Source organism: Castor canadensis, chromosome 10, assembly GCF_047511655.1.
Source record: "Castor canadensis chromosome 10, mCasCan1.hap1v2, whole genome shotgun sequence".
Taxonomy (NCBI): Eukaryota; Metazoa; Chordata; class Mammalia; order Rodentia; family Castoridae; genus Castor; species Castor canadensis.
In genome coordinates, this window is record NC_133395.1 from 89,733,045 (window position 1) to 89,752,054 (window position 19,010).

The 19,010-nt window shown below is 67.4% G+C and overlaps 8 non-coding genes across 8 annotated transcripts; all 8 read right to left on the reverse strand.

Moving 5' to 3' along the window:
- Positions 1 to 1,305: 1,305 nt before the first annotated feature.
- LOC141412603 (5S ribosomal RNA) lies at positions 1,306 to 1,424 on the reverse strand. The gene has a single exon (XR_012437444.1). It is a non-coding gene; the product is annotated as a 5S ribosomal RNA (ribosomal RNA).
- Positions 1,425 to 3,564: 2,140 nt separating this feature from the next.
- LOC141412431 (5S ribosomal RNA) lies at positions 3,565 to 3,683 on the reverse strand. The gene has a single exon (XR_012437271.1). It is a non-coding gene; the product is annotated as a 5S ribosomal RNA (ribosomal RNA).
- Positions 3,684 to 5,829: 2,146 nt separating this feature from the next.
- On the reverse strand, positions 5,830 to 5,948 carry LOC141412795 (5S ribosomal RNA). The gene has a single exon (XR_012437637.1). It is a non-coding gene; the product is annotated as a 5S ribosomal RNA (ribosomal RNA).
- Positions 5,949 to 8,089: 2,141 nt separating this feature from the next.
- Positions 8,090 to 8,208, reverse strand: LOC141412267 (5S ribosomal RNA). Its single transcript, XR_012437106.1, has one exon. It is a non-coding gene; the product is annotated as a 5S ribosomal RNA (ribosomal RNA).
- Positions 8,209 to 10,367: 2,159 nt separating this feature from the next.
- LOC141412268 (5S ribosomal RNA) lies at positions 10,368 to 10,486 on the reverse strand. The gene has a single exon (XR_012437107.1). It is a non-coding gene; the product is annotated as a 5S ribosomal RNA (ribosomal RNA).
- A 2,143-nt stretch (positions 10,487 to 12,629) lies between these two features.
- Positions 12,630 to 12,748, reverse strand: LOC141413002 (5S ribosomal RNA). The gene has a single exon (XR_012437844.1). It is a non-coding gene; the product is annotated as a 5S ribosomal RNA (ribosomal RNA).
- Positions 12,749 to 14,891: 2,143 nt separating this feature from the next.
- On the reverse strand, positions 14,892 to 15,010 carry LOC141412269 (5S ribosomal RNA). Its single transcript, XR_012437108.1, has one exon. It is a non-coding gene; the product is annotated as a 5S ribosomal RNA (ribosomal RNA).
- Positions 15,011 to 17,151: 2,141 nt separating this feature from the next.
- On the reverse strand, positions 17,152 to 17,270 carry LOC141412604 (5S ribosomal RNA). Its single transcript, XR_012437445.1, has one exon. It is a non-coding gene; the product is annotated as a 5S ribosomal RNA (ribosomal RNA).
- Between the last annotated feature and the right edge of the window lie 1,740 nt (positions 17,271 to 19,010).

A 19,010-nucleotide genomic window follows, 5' to 3' on the forward strand; every position in this document is an offset into this window, starting at 1 on the left:
TGTGCCCCTGCTTGGCCTCCTTCAGACCCGGCCCCGTGCTACGCGGCCACGTGCTACAGGATCGTGCCAGCAGAACTGGCCCTGGCTGAGCCCCGTACCCACCCTCCTGCCATCCCTGGCCCTGCTAGCAAATGGCAGAGATCCTCTGGCCTCCGAGCCCAGACAAAAATCCTGATGCAGTTGGCCGAGGGGCCGCAAACCAAGGCTTCGCTTGTTCCCGCTCAGGCCCCAGCCATACCCTCTTGTCCTTCGGCTGCTCGTGTGTGGGGTGGGGGAGAGGAGGGTGCGTCCCCGTGCGTGCGTGCGTGGTCTGGGTGTCTCTGCGTGGTGTGTGTGTGTGTGTGTGTGTGTGTGTTAGATGCCGTGCCTGGTGTAGGTGGGGAAGAGCAAGCCCTCACGCACAGAGCCCCATCACACACTGGGGCCGGGCCGAGGGGGTCAATCTGCTCGGCCTGATTGCGTTGGGCATACATTGCAGAAGGTGGGTTTTCCAAGGCAGAGCTGAGGGTCCCGGCACCTGAGGTTGTCCACGGGGAGAATGTCTGTTCCACGGGGGCAAGCGGTCCCTTCCGTCGTGCCCAAGCCCATGTGACCCCGAAGGCCAGGTGGCCCCGGTCCTTGAGCTGACTGAGGAGTGCTTTGAGACCCGGAGGGTGGCACAGGCGACTGGGCGCCAGCGGCGGCACTCCCTCCCTTTGAGCGGGACGGGGAGCTGCCGCTGGCATCCGGAGCTCTGGCGGCCTGCGCCCTCTGTCCCTGTGACCGCAGGCTCTGCCGTGGGAGGCGGGATCCCACGTAGAGGTCGCGCGCTGGCTGCCCTGTCTTGGGTTGAGCGACGGAGCGCGACGTGGAGCAGCACCCGACTGAGGCTCCCTGCTTCTCTGTCCCCTGGCGTCTTGCCCTGGACCCAGTGCACCACCTTGTGGCGAGCCCAGGTGTGGCGCGTCCCGCTGTGGGGCCCGCTGGGGTGCAGGACCCACTTTCTCATGGCTTCCGCACGTCCCTCCCGCCCGCCTGGAGGGCAGTTGGGGAGCGGTCCCCAACATGGCCTGGGACCAACCTCGCTGGTGACCCGTGTCGCGGGCGCGCGCCCCAGGAGAGTGTGGGGAGGGGAGAGGATTCGGGGACGTAGCTGTGAGGATTCGGTGTGCGTGGGTCTGGCGGGTGGCCCGGACGGGGTCGGGGTCGTGGTCACGGTGGGTCGTTGTGGTGGTGGTGTTGGTGGTGCTGGGGGTGGTGGTGTGGTGGGGGGGTGGTGGCGAAGTCCCCGAAGACAAAAGGAGCAGCGAGGGAGGGAGGAGCAAAAGCCTACAGCACCCGGTATTCCCAGGCGGTCTCCCATCCAAGTACTAACCAGGCCCGACCCTGCTTAGCTTCCGAGATCAGACGAGATCGGGCGCGTTCAGGGTAGTATGGCCGTAGACGCTCGCCGCCGCCTCCGGGGCCCCAAGAGCCTGCCGAGGGCCCCGGCGTGCGTCTCCACGCTGCTCTCCTGGCACGGCTGGGAGTCCGGGTGGGGGCTGGCAGCCCGGGGCCAGCGGCCAGAGGCCCCGCACGCCTGCTCGGGCAGCCGGTCTCGCCCAGGTGGCCGCTGGGTGGCTTTCTTCCCGAGGTGTCCTGCTGCCAGGACGAGGGTCAAGTTTTCTCGGGGGAAAATTTCTCAGTGCTCTCGGGCGCTTGTTCTTCTGGGAATGTCCACTGCTGTGGCCAAGGCGGGGGACGCACAGCACGGGCCAGGGCAAGCAGCCCCCCTCCTCCGTCGCCTCCTGGAGCCGTATCCTTGGGTGGGTGCGTGGCTCCCAGCGGAGGTCTCGGGGACCCTTCCGGTCCTCTTCGTCCGGAAAGCGCCACTGCCCCTCCAGCCCATCAGGAAAACGGCAGCCGCGCCCTTCGCCGACCCGCTCCGCCCTCCTCCACACTCAGGGCCTGGGGCTGCGGGGCTGAATCGTGAGGCTTTCCAGCCCAGGACTTCACCTCTGGCCCCTTTCACACCCGGGATCTTGGGAAGAAGAAACAAAACCAAACACAGCCAAAGCCATCTCCTCCGACCCGGGGCCCCTCCACATCCCTTCCGATCCCGGGTTCCTGCCGGCCTCCCGGGGCGTTTCTCCCAGGCAGGCCTTCGCGGCCACTACACGGGGCTGAGCACTCGAGTCCTCGGGCGTCACGGGGCCCGCGGCCACGCCAAGCACGCACGACTCCCGGGTCTCGTCTGCTCCTGGGTGCCCTGGGCCTCTTCCCTGTGCCGCTGCTGGGTCTTGTGCCCCTGCTTGGCCTCCTTCAGACCCGACCCCGTGCTACGAGGCCACGTGCTACAGGATCGTGCCAGCAGAACTGGCCCTGGCTGAGCCCCGTACCCACCCTCCTGCCATCCCTGGCCCTGCTAGCAAATGGCAGAGATCCTCTGGCCTCCGAGCCCAGACAAAAATCCTGATGCAGTTGGCCGAGGGGCCGCAAACCAAGGCTTCGCTTGTTCCCGCTCAGGCCCCAGCCATACCCTCTTGTCCTTCGGCTGCTCGTGTGTGGGGTGGGGGAGAGGAGGGTGCGTCCCCGTGCGTGCGTGCGTGGTCTGGGTGTCTCTGCGTGGTGTGTGTGTGTGTGTGTGTGTGTGTTAGATGCCGTGCCTGGTGTAGGTGGGGAAGAGCAAGCCCTCACGCACAGAGCCCCATCACACACTGGGGCCGGGCCGAGGGGGTCAATCTGCTCGGCCTGATTGCGTTGGGCATACATTGCAGAAGGTGGGTTTTCCAAGGCAGAGCAGAGGGTCCCGGCACCTGAGGTTGTCCACGGGGAGAATGTCTGTTCCACGGGGGCAAGCGGTCCCTTCCGTCGTGCCCAAGCCCATGTGACCCCGAAGGCCAGGTGGCCCCGGTCCTTGAGCTGACTGAGGAGTGCTTTGAGACCCGGAGGGTGGCACAGGCGACTGGGCGCCAGCGGCGGCACTCCCTCCCTTTGAGCGGGACGGGGAGCTGCCGCTGGCATCCGGAGCTCTGGCGGCCTGCGCCCTCTGTCCCTGTGACCGCAGGCTCTGCCGTGGGAGGCGGGATCCCACGTAGAGGTCGCGCGCTGGCTGCCCTGTCTTGGGTTGAGCGACGGAGCGCGACGTGGAGCAGCACCCGACTGAGGCTCCCTGCTTCTCTGTCCCCTGGCGTCTTGCCCTGGACCCAGTGCACCACCTTGTGGCGAGCCCAGGTGTGGCGCGTCCCGCTGTGGGGCCCGCTGGGGTGCAGGACCCACTTTCTCATGGCTTCCGCACGTCCCTCCCCGCCCGCCTGGAGGGCAGTTGGGGAGCGGTCCCCAACGTGGCCTGGGACCAACCTCGCTGGTGACCCGTGTCGTGGGCGCGTGCCCCAGGAGAGTGTGGGGAGGGGAGAGGATTCGGGGATGTAGCTGTGAGGATTCGGTGTGCGTGGGTCTGGCGGGTGGCCCGGACGGGGTCGGGGTCGTGGTCACGGTGGGTCGTTGTGGTGGTGGTGTTGGTGGTGCTGGGGGTGGTGGTGGTGGTGGGGGGGTGGTGGCGAAGTCCCCGAAGACAAAAGGAGCAGCGAGGGAGGGAGGAGCAAAAGCCTACAGCACCCGGTATTCCCAGGCGGTCCCCCATCCAAGTACTAACCAGGCCCGACCCTGCTTAGCTTCCGAGATCAGACGAGATCGGGCGCGTTCAGGGTGGTATGGCCGTAGACGCTAGCCGCTGCCTCCGGGAGCCCCAAGAGCCTGCCGAGGGCCCCGGCGTGCGTCTCCACGCTGCTCTCCTGGCACGGCTGGGAGTCCGGGTGGGGGCTGGCAGCCCGGGGCCAGCGGCCAGAGGCCCCGCGCGCCTGCTCGGGCAGCCGGTCTCGCCCAGGTGGCCGCTGGGTGGCTTTCTTCCCGAGGTGTCCTGCTGCCAGGACGAGGGTCAAGTTTTCTCGGGGGAAAATTTCTCAGTGCTCTCGGGCGCTTGTTCTTCTGGGAATGTCCACTGCTGTGGCCAAGGCGGGGGACGCACAGCTCGGGCCAGGGCAAGCAGCCGCCCTCCTCCGTCGCCTCCTGGAGCCGTATCCTTGGGTGGGTGCGTGGCTCCCAGCGGAGGTCTCGGGGACCCTTCCGGTCCTCTTCGTCCGGAAAGCGCCACTGCCCCTCCAGCCCATCAGGAAAACGGCAGCCGCGCCCTTCGCCGACCCGCTCCGCCCTCCTCCACACTCAGGGCCTGGGGCTGCGGGGCTGAATCGTGAGGCTTTCCAGCCCAGGACTTCACCTCTGGCCCCTTTCACACCCGGGATCTTGGGAAGAAGAAACAAAACCAAACACAGCCAAAGCCATCTCCTCCGACCCGGGGCCCCTCCACATCCCTTCCGATCCCGGGTTCCTGCCGGCCTCCCGGGGCGTTTCTCCCAGGCAGGCCTTCGCGGCCACTACACGGGGCTGAGCACTCGAGTCCTCGGGCGTCACGGGGCCCGCGGCCACGCCAAGCACGCACGACTCCCGGGTCTCGTCTGCTCCTGGGTGCCCTGGGCCTCTTCCCTGTGCCGCTGCTGGGTCTTGTGCCCCTGCTTGGCCTCCTTCAGACCCGACCCCGTGCTACGCGGCCACGTGCTACAGGATCGTGCCAGCAGAACTGGCCCTGGCTGAGCCCCGTACCCACCCTCCTGCCATCCCTGGCCCTGCTAGCAAATGGCAGAGATCCTCTGGCCTCCGAGCCCAGACAAAAATCCTGATGCAGTTGGCCGAGGGGCCGCAAACCAAGGCTTCGCTTGTTCCCGCTCAGGCCCCAGCCATACCCTCTTGTCCTTCGGCTGCTCGTGTGTGGGGTGGGGGAGAGGAGGGTGCGTCCCCGTGCGTGCGTGCGTGGTCTGGGTGTCTCTGCGTGGTGTGTGTGTGTGTGTGTGTGTGTGTGTTAGATGCCGTGCCTGGTGTAGGTGGGGAAGAGCAAGCCCTCACGCACAGAGCCCCATCACACACTGGGGCCGGGCCGAGGGGGTCAATCTGCTCGGCCTGATTGCGTTGGGCATACATTGCAGAAGGTGGGTTTTCCAAGGCGGAGCAGAGGGTCCCGGCACCTGAGGTTGTCCACGGGGAGAATGTCTGTTCCACGGGGGCAAGCGGTCCCTTCCGTCGTGCCCAAGCCCATGTGACCCCGAAGGCCAGGTGGCCCCGGTCCTTGAGCTGACTGAGGAGTGCTTTGAGACCCGGAGGGTGGCACAGGCGACTGGGCGCCAGCGGCGGCCCTCCCTCCCTTTGAGCGGGACTGGGAGCTGCCGCTGGCATCCGGAGCTCTGGCGGCCTGCGCCCTCTGTCCCTGTGACCGCAGGCTCTGCCGTGGGAGGCGGGATCCCACGTAGAGGTCCCGCGCTGGCTGCCCTGTCTTGGGTTGAGCGACGGAGCGCGACGTGGAGCAGCACCCGACTGAGGCTCCCTGCTTCTCTGTCCCCTGGCGTCTTGCCCTGGACCCAGTGCACCACCTTGTGGCGAGCCCAGGTGTGGCGCGTCCCGCTGTGGGGCCCGCTGGGGTGCAGGACCCACTTTCTCATGGCTTCCGCACGTCCCTCCCCGCCCGCCTGGAGGGCAGTTGGGGAGCGGTCCCCAACGTGGCCTGGGACCAACCTCGCTGGTGACCCGTGTCGCGGGCGCGTGCCCCAGGAGAGTGTGGGGAGGGGAGAGGCTTCGGGGACGTAGCTGTGAGGATTCGGTGTGCGTGGGTCTGGCGGGTGGCCCGGACGGGGTCGGGGTCGTGGTCACGGTGGGTCGTTGTGGTGGTGGTGGTGGTGGTGGTGCTGGGGGTGGTGGTGGTGGTGGGGGGGTGGTGGCGAAGTCCCCGAAGACAAAAGGAGCAGCGAGGGAGGGAGGAGCAAAAGCCTACAGCACCCGGTATTCCCAGGCGGTCCCCCATCCAAGTACTAACCACGCCCGACCCTGCTTAGCTTCCGAGATCAGACGAGATCGGGCGCGTTCAGGGTGGTATGGCCGTAGACGCTAGCCGCCGCCTCCGGGAGCCCCAAGAGCCTGCCGAGGGCCCCGGCGTGCATCTCCACGCTGCTCTCTTGGCAAGGCTGGGAGTCCGGGTGGGGGCTGGCAGCCCGGGGCCAGCGGCCAGAGGCCCCGCGCGCCTGCTCGGGCAGCCGGTCTCGCCCAGGTGGCCGCTGGGTGGCTTTCTTCCCGAGGTGTCCTGCTGCCAGGACGAGGGTCAAGTTTTCTCGGGGGAAAATTTCTCAGTGCTCTCGGGCGCTTGTTCTTCTGGGAATGTCCACTGCTGTGGCCAAGGCGGGGGACGCACAGCTCGGGCCAGGGCAAGCAGCCGCCCTCCTCCGTCGCCTCCTGGAGCCGTATCCTTGGGAGGGTGCGTGGCTCCCAGCGGAGGTCTCGGGGACCCTTCCGGCCCTCTTCGTCCGGAAAGCGCCACTGCCCCTCCAGCCCATCAGGAAAACGGCAGCCGCGCCCTTCGCCGACCCGCTCCGCCCTCCTCCACACTCAGGGCCTGGGGCTGCGGGGCTGAATCGTGAGGCTTTCCAGCCCAGGACTTCACCTCTGGCCCCTTTCACACCCGGGATCTTGGGAAGAAGAAACAAAACCAAACACAGCCAAAGCCATCTCCTCCGACCCGGGGCCCCTCCACATCCCTTCCGATCCCGGGTTCCTGCTGGCCTCCCGGGGCGTTTCTCCCAGGCAGGCCTTCGCGGCCACTACACGGGGCTGAGCACTCGAGTCCTCGGGCGTCACGGGGCCCGCGGCCACGCCAAGCACGCACGACTCCCGGGTCTCGTCTGCTCCTGGGTGCCCTGGGCCTCTTCCCTGTGCCGCTGCTGGGTCTTGTGCCCCTGCTTGCCCTCCTTCAGACCCGGCCCCGTGCTACGTGGCCACGTGCTACAGGATCGTGCCAGCAGAACTGGCCCTGGCTGAGCCCCGTACCCACCCTCCTGCCATCCCTGGCCCTGCTAGCAAATGGCAGAGATCCTCTGGCCTCCGAGCCCAGACAAAAATCCTGATGCAGTTGGCCGAGGGGCCGCAAACCAAGGCTTCGCTTGTTCCCGCTCAGGCCCCAGCCATACCCTGTTGTCCTTCGGCTGCTCGTGTGTGGGGTGGGGGAGAGGAGGGTGCGTCCCCGTGCATGCGTGCGTGGTCTGGGTGTCTCTGCGTGGTGTGTGTGTGTGTGTGTGTGTGTGTTAGATGCCGTGCCTGGTGTAGGTGGGGAAGAGCAAGCCCTCACGCACAGAGCCCCATCACACACTGGGGCCGGGCCGAGGGGGTCAATCTGCTCGGCCTGATTGCGTTGGGCATACATTGCAGAAGGTGGGTTTTCCAAGGCGGAGCAGAGGGTCCCGGCACCTGAGGTTGTCCACGGGGAGAATGTCTGTTCCACGGGGGCAAGCGGTCCCTTCCGTCGTGCCCAAGCCCATGTGACCCCGAAGGCCAGGTGGCCCCGGTCCTTGAGCTGACTGAGGAGTGCTTTGAGACCCGGAGGGTGGCACAGGCGACTGGGCGCCAGCGGCGGCCCTCCCTCCCTTTGAGCGGGACTGGGAGCTGCCGCTGGCATCCGGAGCTCTGGCGGCCTGCGCCCTCTGTCCCTGTGACCGCAGGCTCTGCCGTGGGAGGCGGGATCCCACGTAGAGGTCCCGCGCTGGCTGCCCTGTCTTGGGTTGAGCGACGGAGCGCGACGTGGAGCAGCACCCGACTGAGGCTCCCTGCTTCTCTGTCCCCTGGCGTCTTGCCCTGGACCCAGTGCACCACCTTGTGGCGAGCCCAGGTGTGGCTTGTCCCGCTGTGGGGCCCGCTGGGGTGCAGGACCCACTTTCTCATGGCTTCCGCACGTCCCTCCCCGCCCGCCTGGAGGGCAGTTGGGGAGCGGTCCCCAACGTGGCCTGGGACCAACCTCGCTGGTGACCCGTGTCGCGGGCGCGCGCCCCAGGAGAGTGTGGGGAGGGGAGAGGATTCGGGGACGTAGCTGTGAGGATTCGGTGTGCGTGGGTCTGGCGGGTGGCCCGGACGGGGTCGGGGTCGTGGTCACGGTGGGTCGTTGTGGTGGTGGTGGTGGTGGTGCTGGGGGTGGTGGTGGTGGTGGGGGGGTGGTGGCGAAGTCCCCGAAGACAAAAGGAGCAGCGAGGGAGGGAGGAGCAAAAGCCTACAGCACCCGGTATTCCCAGGCGGTCTCCCATCCAAGTACTAACCAGGCCCGACCCTGCTTAGCTTCCGAGATCAGACGAGATCGGGCGCGTTCAGGGTGGTATGGCCGTAGACGCTAGCCGCCGCCTCCGGGAGCCCCAAGAGCCTGCCGAGGGCCCCGGCGTGCGTCTCCACGCTGCTCTCCTGGCACGGCTGGGAGTCCGGGTGGGGGCTGGCAGCCCGGGGCCAGCGGCCAGAGGCCCCGCGCGCCTGCTCGGGCAGCCGGTCTCGCCCAGGTGGCCGCTGGGTGGCTTTCTTCCCGAGGTGTCCTGCTGCCAGGACGAGGGTCAAGTTTTCTCGGGGGAAAATTTCTCAGTGCTCTCGGGCGCTTGTTCTTCTGGGAATGTCCACTGCTGTGGCCAAGGCGGGGGACGCACAGCTCGGGCCAGGGCAAGCAGCCGCCCTCCTCCGTCGCCTCCTGGAGCCGTATCCTTGGGTGGGTGCGTGGCTCCCAGCGGAGGTCTCGGGGACCCTTCTGGTCCTCTTCGTCTGGAAAGCGCCACTGCCCCTCCAGCCCATCAGGAAAACGGCAGCCGCGCCCTTCGCCGACCCGCTCCGCCCTCCTCCACACTCAGGGCCTGGGGCTGCGGGGCTGAATCGTGAGGCTTTCCAGCCCAGGACTTCACCTCTGGCCCCTTTCACACACGGGATCTTGGGAAGAAGAAACAAAACCAAACACAGCCAAAGCCATCTCCTCCGACCCGGGGCCCCTCCACATCCCTTCCGATCCCAGGTTCCTGCGGCCTCCCGGGGCGTTTCTCCCAGGCAGGCCTTCGCGGCCACTACACGGGGCTGAGCACTCGAGTCCTCGGGCGTCACGGGGCCCGCGGCCACGCCAAGCACGCACGACTCCCGGGTCTCGTCTGCTCCTGGGTGCCCTGGGCCTCTTCCCTGTGCCGCTGCTGGGTCTTGTGCCCCTGCTTGGCCTCCTTCAGACCCGGCCCCGTGCTACGCGGCCACGTGCTACAGGATCGTGCCAGCAGAACTGGCCCTGGCTGAGCCCCGTACCCACCCTCCTGCCATCCCTGGCCCTGCTAGCAAATGGCAGAGATCCTCTGGCCTCCGAACCCAGACAAAAATCCTGATGCAGTTGGCCGAGGGGCCGCAAACCAAGGCTTCGCTTGTTCCCGCTCAGGCCCCAGCCATACCCTCTTGTCCTTCGGCTGCTCGTGTGTGGGGTGGGGGAGAGGAGGGTGCGTCCCCGTGCGTGCGTGCGTGGTCTGGGTGTCTCTGCGTGGTGTGTGTGTGTGTGTGTGTGTGTGTGTGTGTGTGTGTGTGTTAGATGCCGTGCCTGGTGTAGGTGGGGAAGAGCAAGCCCTCACGCACAGAGCCCCATCACACACTGGGGCCGGGCCGAGGGGGTCAATCTGCTCGGCCTGATTGCGTTGGGCATACATTGCAGAAGGTGGGTTTTCCAAGGCGGAGCAGAGGGTCCCGGCACCTGAGGTTGTCCACGGGGAGAATGTCTGTTCCACGGGGGCAAGCGGTCCCTTCCGTCGTGCCCAAGCCCATGTGACCCCGAAGGCCAGGTGGCCCCGGTCCTTGAGCTGACTGAGGAGTGCTTTGAGACCCGGAGGGTGGCACAGGCGACTGGGCGCCAGCGGCGGCCCTCCCTCCCTTTGAGCGGGACGGGGAGCTGCCGCTGGCATCCGGAGCTCTGGCGGCCTGCGCCCTCTGTCCCTGTGACCGCAGGCTCTGCCGTGGGAGGCGGGATCCCACGTAGAGGTCGCACGCTGGCTGCCCTGTCTTGGGTTGAGCGACGGAGCGCGACGTGGAGCAGCACCCGACTGAGGCTCCCTGCTTCTCTGTCCCCTGGCGTCTTGCCCTGGACCCAGTGCACCACCTTGTGGCGAGCCCAGGTGTGGCGCGTCCCGCTGTGGGGCCCGCTGGGGTGCAGGACCCACTTTCTCATGGCTTCCGCACGTCCCTCCCCGCCCGCCTGGAGGGCAGTTGGGGAGCGGTCCCCAACGTGGCCTGGGACCAACCTCGCTGGTGACCCGTGTCGCGGGCGCGCGCCACAGGAGAGTGTGGGGAGGGGAGAGGATTCGGGGACGTAGCTGTGAGGATTCGGTGTGCGTGGGTCTGGCGGGTGGCCCGGACGGGGTCGGGGTCGTGGTCACGGTGGGTCGTTGTGGTGGTGGTGGTGGTGGTGGTGCTGGGGGTGGTGGTGGTGGTGGGGGGGTGGTGGCGAAGTCCCCGAAGACAAAAGGAGCAGCGAGGGAGGGAGGAGCAAAAGCCTACAGCACCCGGTATTCCCAGGCGGTCTCCCATCCAAGTACTAACCAGGCCCGACCCTGCTTAGCTTCCGAGATCAGACGAGATCGGGCGCGTTCAGGGTGGTATGGCCGTAGACGCTAGCCGCCGCCTCCGGGAGCCCCAAGAGCCTGCCGAGGGCCCCGGCGTGCGTCTCCACGCTGCTCTCCTGGCACGGCTGGGAGTCCGGGTGGGGGCTGGCAGCCCGGGGCCAGCGGCCAGAAGGCCCGCGCGCCTACTCGGGCAGCCGGTCTCGCCCAGGTGGCCGCTGGGTGGCTTTCTTCCCGAGGTGTCCTGCTGCGAGGACGAAGGTCAAGTTTTCTCGGGGGAAAATTTCTCAGTGCTCTCGGGCGCTTGTTCTTCTGGGAATGTCCACTGCTGTGGCCAAGGCGGGGGACGCACAGCTCGGGCCAGGGCAAGCAGCCGCCCTCCTCCGTCGCCTCCTGGAGCCGTATCCTTGGATGGGTGCGTGGCTCCCAGCGGAGGTCTCGGGGACCCTTCCGGTCCTCTTCGTCCTGAAAGCGCCAATGCCCCTCCAGCCCATCAGGAAAACGGCAGCCGCGCCCTTCGCCGACCCGCTCCGCCCTCCTCCACACTCAGGGCCTGGGGCTGCGGGGCTGAATCGTGAGGCTTTCCAGCCCAGGACTTCACCTCTGGCCCCTTTCACACCCGGGATCTTGGGAAGAAGAAACAAAACCAAACACAGCCAAAGCCATCTCCTCCGACCCGGGGCCCCTCCACATCCCTTCCGATCCCCGGTTCCTGCCGGCCTCCCGGGGCGTTTCTCCCAGGCAGGTCTTCGCGGCCACTACACGGGGCTGAGCACTCGAGTCCTCGGGCGTCACGGGGCCCGCGGCCACGCCAAGCACGCACGACTCCCGGGTCTCGTCTGCTCCTGGGTGCCCTGGGCCTCTTCCCTGTGCCGCTGCTGGGTCTTGTGCCCCTGCTTGGCCTCCTTCAGACCCGGCCCCGTGCTACGCGGCCACGTGCTACAGGATCGTGCCAGCAGAACTGGCCCTGGCTGAGCCCCGTACCCACCCTCCTGCCATCCCTGGCCCTGCTAGCAAATGGCAGAGATCCTCTGGCCTCCGAGCCCAGACAAAAATCCTGATGCAGTTGGCCGAGGGGCCGCAAACCAAGGCTTCGCTTGTTCCCGCTCAGGCCCCAGCCATACCCTCTTGTCCTTCGGCTGCTAGTGTGTGGGGTGGGGGAGAGGAGGGTGCGTCCCCGTGCGTGCGTGCGTGGTCTGGGTGTCTCTGCGTGGTGTGTGTGTATGTGTGTGTGTGTTAGATGCCGTGCCTGGTGTAGGTGGGGAAGAGCAAGCCCTCACGCACAGAGCCCCATCACACACTGGGGCCGGGCCGAGGGGGTCAATCTGCTCGGCCTGATTGCGTTGGGCATACATTGCAGAAGGTGGGTTTTCCAAGGCGGAGCAGAGGGTCCCGGCACCTGAGGTTGTCCACGGGGAGAATGTCTGTTCCACGGGGGCAAGCGGTCCCTTCCGTCGCGCCCAAGCCCATGTGACCCCGAAGGCCAGGTGGCCCCGGTCCTTGAGCTGACTGAGGAGTGCTTTGAGACTAGGAGGGTGGCACAGGCGACTGGGCGCCAGCGGGGGCCCTCCCTCCCTTTGAGCGGGACGGGGAGCTGCCGCTGGCATCCGGAGCTCTGGCGGCCTGCGCCCTCTGTCCCTGTGACCGCAGGCTCTGCCGTGGGAGGCGGGATCCCACGTAGAGGTCGCGCGCTGGCTGCCCTGTCTTGGGTTGAGCGACGGAGCGCGACGTGGAGCAGCACCCGACTGAGGCTCCCTGCTTCTCTGTCCCCTGGCGTCTTGCCCTGGACCCAGTGCACCACCTTGTGGCGAGCCCAGGTGTGGCACGTCCCGCTGTGGGGCCCGTTGGGGTGCAGGACCCACTTTCTCATGGCTTCCGCACGTCCCTCCCCGCCCGCCTGGAGGGCAGTTGGGGAGCGGTCCCCAACGTGGCCTGGGACCAACCTCGCTGGTGACCCGTGTCACGGGCGCGCGCCCCAGGAGAGTGTGGGGAGGGGAGAGGATTCGGGGACGTAGCTGTGAGGATTCGGTGTGCGTGGTTCTGGCGGGTGGCCCGGACGGGGTCGGGGTCATGGTCACGGTGGGTCGTTGTGGTGGTGGTGGTGGTGGTGGTGCTGGGGGTGGTGGTGGTGGTGGGGGGGGTGGTGGCGAAGTCCCCGAAGACAAAAGGAGCAGCGAGGGAGGGAGGAGCAAAAGCCTACAGCACCCGGTATTCCCAGCCGGTCCCCCGTCCAAGTACTAACCAGGCCCGACCCTGCTTAGCTTCCGAGATCAGACGAGATCGTGCGCGTTCAGGGTGGTATGGCCGTAGACGCTAGCCGCCGCCTCCGGGAGCCCCAAGAGCTTGCTGAGGGCCCCGGCGTGCGTCTCCACGCTGCTCTCCTGGCACGGCTGGGAGTCCGGGTGGGGGCTGGCAGCCCGGGGCCAGCGGCCAGAGGCCCCGCGCGCCTGCTCGGGCAGCCGGTCTCGCCCAGGTGGCCGCTGGGTGGCTTTCTTCCCGAGGTGTCCTGCTGCCAGGACGAGGGTCAAGTTTTCTCGGGGGAAAATTTCTCAGTGCTCTCGGGCGCTTGTTCTTCTGGGAATGTCCACTGCTGTGGCCAAGGCGGGGGACGCACAGCTCGGGCCAGGGCAAGCAGCCGCCCTCCTCCGTCGCCTCCTGGAGCCGTATCCTTGGGTGGGTGCGTGGCTCCCAGCGGAGGTCTCGGGGACCCTTCCGGTCCTCTTCGTCCGGAAAGCGCCACTGCCCCTCCAGCCCATCAGGAAAACGGCAGCCGCGCCCTTCGCCGACCCGCTCCGCCCTCCTCCACACTCAGGGCCTGGGGCTGCGGGGCTGAATCGTGAGGCTTTCCAGCCCAGGACTTCACCTCTGGCCCCTTTCACACCCGGGATCTTGGGAAGAAGAAACAAAACCAAACACAGCCAAAGCCATCTCCTCCGACCCACGGCCCCTCCACATCCCTTCCGATCCCGGGTTCCTGCCGGCCTCCCGGGGCGTTTCTCCCAGGCAGGTCTTCGCGGCCACTACACGGGGCTGAGCACTCGAGTCCTCGGGCGTCACGGGGCCCGCGGCCACGCCAAGCACGCACGACTCCCGGGTCTCATCTGCTCCTGGGTGCCCTGGGCCTCTTCCCTGTGCCGCTGCTGGGTCTTGTGCCCCTGCTTGGCCTCCTTCAGACCCGGCCCCGTGCTACGCGGCCACGTGCTACAGGATCGTGCCAGCAGAACTGGCCCTGGCTGAGCCCCGTACCCACCCTCCTGCCATCCCTGGCCCTGCTAGCAAATGGCAGAGATCCTCTGGCCTCCGAGCCCAGACAAAAATCCTGATGCAGTTGGCCGAGGGGCCGCAAACCAAGGCTTCGCTTGTTCCCGCTCAGGCCCCAGCCATACCCTCTTGTCCTTCGGCTGCTCGTGTGTGGGGTGGGGGAGAGGAGGGTGCGTCCCCGTGCGTGCGTGCGTGGTCTGGGTGTCTCTGCGTGGTGTGTGTGTGTGTGTGTGTGTGTGTGTTAGATGCCGTGCCTGGTGTAGGTGGGGAAGAGCAAGCCCTCACGCACAGAGCCCCATCACACACTGGGGCCGGGCCGAGGGGGTCAATCTGCTCGGCCTGATTGCGTTGGGCATACATTGCAGAAGGTGGGTTTTCCAAGGCAGAGCAGAGGGTCCCGGCACCTGAGGTTGTCCACGGGGAGAATGTCTGTTCCACGGGGGCAAGCGGTCCCTTCCGTCGTGCCCAAGCCCATGTGACCCCGAAGGCCAGGTGGCCCCGGTCCTTGAGCTGACTGAGGAGTGCTTTGAGACCCGGAGGGTGGCACAGGCGACTGGGCGCCAGCGGCGGCACTCCCTCCCTTTGAGCGGGACGGGGAGCTGCCGCTGGCATCCGGAGCTCTGGCGGCCTGCGCCCTCTGTCCCTGTGACCGCAGGCTCTGCCGTGGGAGGCGGGATCCCACGTAGAGGTCGCGCGCTGGCTGCCCTGTCTTGGGTTGAGCGACGGAGCGCGACGTGGAGCAGCACCCGACTGAGGCTCCCTGCTTCTCTGTCCCCTGGCGTCTTGCCCTGGACCCAGTGCACCACCTTGTGGCGAGCCCAGGTGTGGCGCGTCCCGCTGTGGGGCCCGCTGGGGTGCAGGACCCACTTTCTCATGGCTTCCGCACGTCCCTCCCCGCCCGCCTGGAGGGCAGTTGGGGAGCGGTCCCCAACATGGCCTGGGACCAACCTCGCTGGTGACCCGTGTCGCGGGCGCGCGCCCCAGGAGAGTGTGGGGAGGGGAGAGGATTCGGGGACGTAGCTGTGAGGATTCGGTGTGCGTGGGTCTGGCGGGTGGCCCGGACGGGGTCGGGGTCGTGGTCACGGTGGGTCGTTGTGGTGGTGGTGTTGGTGGTGCTGGGGGTGGTGGTGGTGGTGGGGGGGTGGTGGCGAAGTCCCCGAAGACAAAAGGAGCAGCGAGGGAGGGAGGAGCAAAAGCCTACAGCACCCGGTATTCCCAGGCGGTCTCCCATCCAAGTACTAACCAGGCCCGACCCTGCTTAGCTTCCGAGATCAGACGAGATCGGGCGCGTTCAGGGTGGTATGGCCGTAGACGCTCGCCGCCGCCTCCGGGAGCCCCAAGAGCCTGCCGAGGGCCCCGGCGTGCGTCTCCACGCTGCTCTCCTGGCACGGCTGGGAGTCCGGGTGGGGGCTGGCAGCCCGGGGCCAGCGGCCAGAGGCCCCGCACGCCTGCTCGGGCAGCCGGTCTCGCCCAGGTGGCCCCTGGGTGGCTTTCTTCCCGAGGTGTCCTGCTGCCAGGACGAGGGTCAAGTTTTCTCGGGGGAAAATTTCTCAGTGCTCTCGGGCGCTTGTTCTTCTGGGAATGTCCACTGCTGTGGCCAAGGCGGGGGACGCACAGCTCGGGCCAGGGCAAGCAGCCCCCCTCCTCCGTCGCCTCCTGGAGCCGTATCCTTGGGTGGGTGCGTGGCTCCCAGCGGAGGTCTCGGGGACCCTTCCGGTCCTCTTCGTCCGGAAAGCGCCACTGCCCCTCCAGCCCATCAGGAAAACGGCAGCCGCGCCCTTCGCCGACCCGCTCCGCCCTCCTCCACACTCAGGGCCTGGGGCTGCGGGGCTGAATCGTGAGGCTTTCCAGCCCAGGACTTCACCTCTGGCCCCTTTCACACCCGGGATCTTGGGAAGAAGAAACAAAACCAAACACAGCCAAAGCCATCTCCTCCGACCCGGGGCCCCTCCACATCCCTTCCGATCCCGGGTTCCTGCCGGCCTCCCGGGGCGTTTCTCCCAGGCAGGCCTTCGCGGCCACTACACGGGGCTGAGCACTCGAGTCCTCGGGCGTCACGGGGCCCGCGGCCACGCCAAGCACGCACGACTCCCGGGTCTCGTCTGCTCCTGGGTGCCCTGGGCCTCTTCCCTGTGCCGCTGCTGGGTCTTGTGCCCCTGCTTGGCCTCCTTCAGACCCGACCCCGTGCTACGCGGCCACGTGCTACAGGATCGTGCCAGCAGAACTGGCCCTGGCTGAGCCCCGTACCCACCCTCCTGCCATCCCTGGCCCTGCTAGCAAATGGCAGAGATCCTCTGGCCTCCGAGCCCAGACAAAAATCCTGATGCAGTTGGCCGAGGGGCCGCAAACCAAGGCTTCGCTTGTTCCCGCTCAGGCCCCAGCCATACCCTCTTGTCCTTCGGCTGCTCGTGTGTGGGGTGGGGGAGAGGAGGGTGCGTCCCCGTGCGTGCGTGCGTGGTCTGGGTGTCTCTGCGTGGTGTGTGTGTGTGTGTGTGTGTGTGTTAGATGCCGTGCCTGGTGTAGGTGGGGAAGAGCAAGCCCTCACGCACAGAGCCCCATCACACACTGGGGCCGGGCCGAGGGGGTCAATCTGCTCGGCCTGATTGCGTTGGGCATACATTGCAGAAGGTGGGTTTTCCAAGGCAGAGCAGAGGGTCCCGGCACCTGAGGTTGTCCACGGGGAGAATGTCTGTTCCACGGGGGCAAGCGGTCCCTTCCGTCGTGCCCAAGCCCATGTGACCCCGAAGGCCAGGTGGCCCCGGTCCTTGAGCTGACTGAGGAGTGCTTTGAGACCCGGAGGGTGGCACAGGCGACTGGGCGCCAGCGGCGGCACTCCCTCCCTTTGAGCGGGACGGGGAGCTGCCGCTGGCATCCGGAGCTCTGGCGGCCTGCGCCCTCTGTCCCTGTGACCGCAGGCTCTGCCGTGGGAGGCGGGATCCCACGTAGAGGTCGCGCGCTGGCTGCCCTGTCTTGGGTTGAGCGACGGAGCGCGACGTGGAGCAGCACCCGACTGAGGCTCCCTGCTTCTCTGTCCCCTGGCGTCTTGCCCTGGACCCAGTGCACCACCTTGTGGCGAGCCCAGGTGTGGCGCGTCCCGCTGTGGGGCCCGCTGGGGTGCAGGACCCACTTTCTCATGGCTTCCGCACGTCCCTCCCCACCCGCCTGGAGGGCAGTTGGGGAGCGGTCCCCAACGTGGCCTGGGACCAACCTCGCTGGTGACCCGTGTCGTGGGCGCGTGCCCCAGGAGAGTGTGGGGAGGGGAGAGGATTCGGGGACGTAGCTGTGAGGATTCGGTGTGCGTGGGTCTGGCGGGTGGCCCGGACGGGGTCGGGGTCGTGGTCACGGTGGGTCGTTGTGGTGGTGGTGTTGGTGGTGCTGGGGGTGGTGGTGGTGGTGGGGGGGTGGTGGCGAAGTCCCCGAAGACAAAAGGAGCAGCGAGGGAGGGAGGAGCAAAAGCCTACAGCACCCGGTATTCCCAGGCGGTCTCCCATCCAAGTACTAACCAGGCCCGACCCTGCTTAGCTTCCGAGATCAGACGAGATCGGGCGCGTTCAGGGTAGTATGGCCGTAGACGCTCGCCGCCGCCTCCGGGAGCCCCAAGAGCCTGCCGAGGGCCCCGGCGTGCGTCTCCACGCTGCTCTCCTGGCACGGCTGGGAGTCCGGGTGGGGGCTGGCAGCCCGGGGCCAGCGGCCAGAGGCCCCGCACGCCTGCTCGGGCAGCCGGTCTCGCCCAGGTGGCCCCTGGGTGGCTTTCTTCCCGAGGTGTCCTGCTGCCAGGACGAGGGTCAAGTTTTCTCGGGGGAAAATTTCTCAGTGCTCTCGGGCGCTTGTTCTTCTGGGAATGTCCACTGCTGTGGCCAAGGCGGGGGACGCACAGCTCGGGCCAGGGCAAGCAGCCCCCCTCCTCCGTCGCCTCCTGGAGCCGTATCCTTGGGTGGGTGCGTGGCTCCCTGCGGAGGTCTCGGGGACCCTTCCGGTCCTCTTCGTCCGGAAAGCGCCACTGCCCCTCCAGCCCATCAGGAAAACGGCAGCCGCGCCCTTCGCCGACCCGCTCCGCCCTCCTCCACACTCAGGGCCTGGGGCTGCGGGGCTGAATCGTGAGGCTTTCCAGCCCAGGACTTCACCTCTGGCCCCTTTCACACCCGGGATCTTGGGAAGAAGAAACAAAACCAAACACAGCCAAAGCCATCTCCTCCGACCCGGGGCCCCTCCACATCCCTTCCGATCCCGGGTTCCTGCCGGCCTCCCTGGGCGTTTCTCCCAGGCAGGCCTTCGCGGCCACTACACGGGGCTGAGCACTCGAGTCCTCGGGCGTCACGGGGCCCGCGGCCACGCCAAGCACGCACGACTCCCGGGTCTCGTCTGCTCCTGGGTGCCCTGGGCCTCTTCCCTGTGCCGCTGCTGGGTCTTGTGCCCCTGCTTGGCCTCCTTCAGACCCGACCCCGTGCTACGCGGCCACGTGCTACAGGATCGTGCCAGCAGAACTGGCCCTGGCTGAGCCCCGTACCCACCCTCCTGCCATCCCTGGCCCTGCTAGCAAATGGCAGAGATCCTCTGGCCTCCGAGCCCAGACAAAAATCCTGATGCAGTTGGCCGAGGGGCCGCAAACCAAGGCTTCGCTTGTTCCCGCTCAGGCCCCAGCCATACCCTCTTGTCCTTCGGCTGCTCGTGTGTGGGGTGGGGGAGAGGAGGGTGCGTCCCCGTGCGTGCGTGCGTGGTCTGGGTGTCTCTGCGTGGTGTGTGTGTGTGTGTGTGTGTGTGTTAGATGCCGTGCCTGGTGTAGGTGGGGAAGAGCAAGCCCTCACGCACAGAGCCCCATCACACACTGGGGCCGGGCCGAGGGGGTCAATCTGCTCGGCCTGATTGCGTTGGGCATACATTGCAGAAGGTGGGTTTTCCAAGGCAGAGCAGAGGGTCCCGGCACCTGAGGTTGTCCACGGGGAGAATGTCTGTTCCACGGGGGCAAGCGGTCCCTTCCGTCGTGCCCAAGCCCATGTGACCCCGAAGGCCAGGTGGCCCCGGTCCTTGAGCTGACTGAGGAGTGCTTTGAGACCCGGAGGGTGGCACAGGCGACTGGGCGCCAGCGGCGGCACTCCCTCCCTTTGAGCGGGACGGGGAGCTGCCGCTGGCATCCGGAGCTCTGGCGGCCTGCGCCCTCTGTCCCTGTGACCGCAGGCTCTGCCGTGGGAGGCGGGATCCCACGTAGAGGTCGCGCGCTGGCTGCCCTGTCTTGGGTTGAGCGACGGAGCGCGACGTGGAGCAGCACCCGACTGAGGCTCCCTGCTTCTCTGTCCCCTGGCGTCTTGCCCTGGA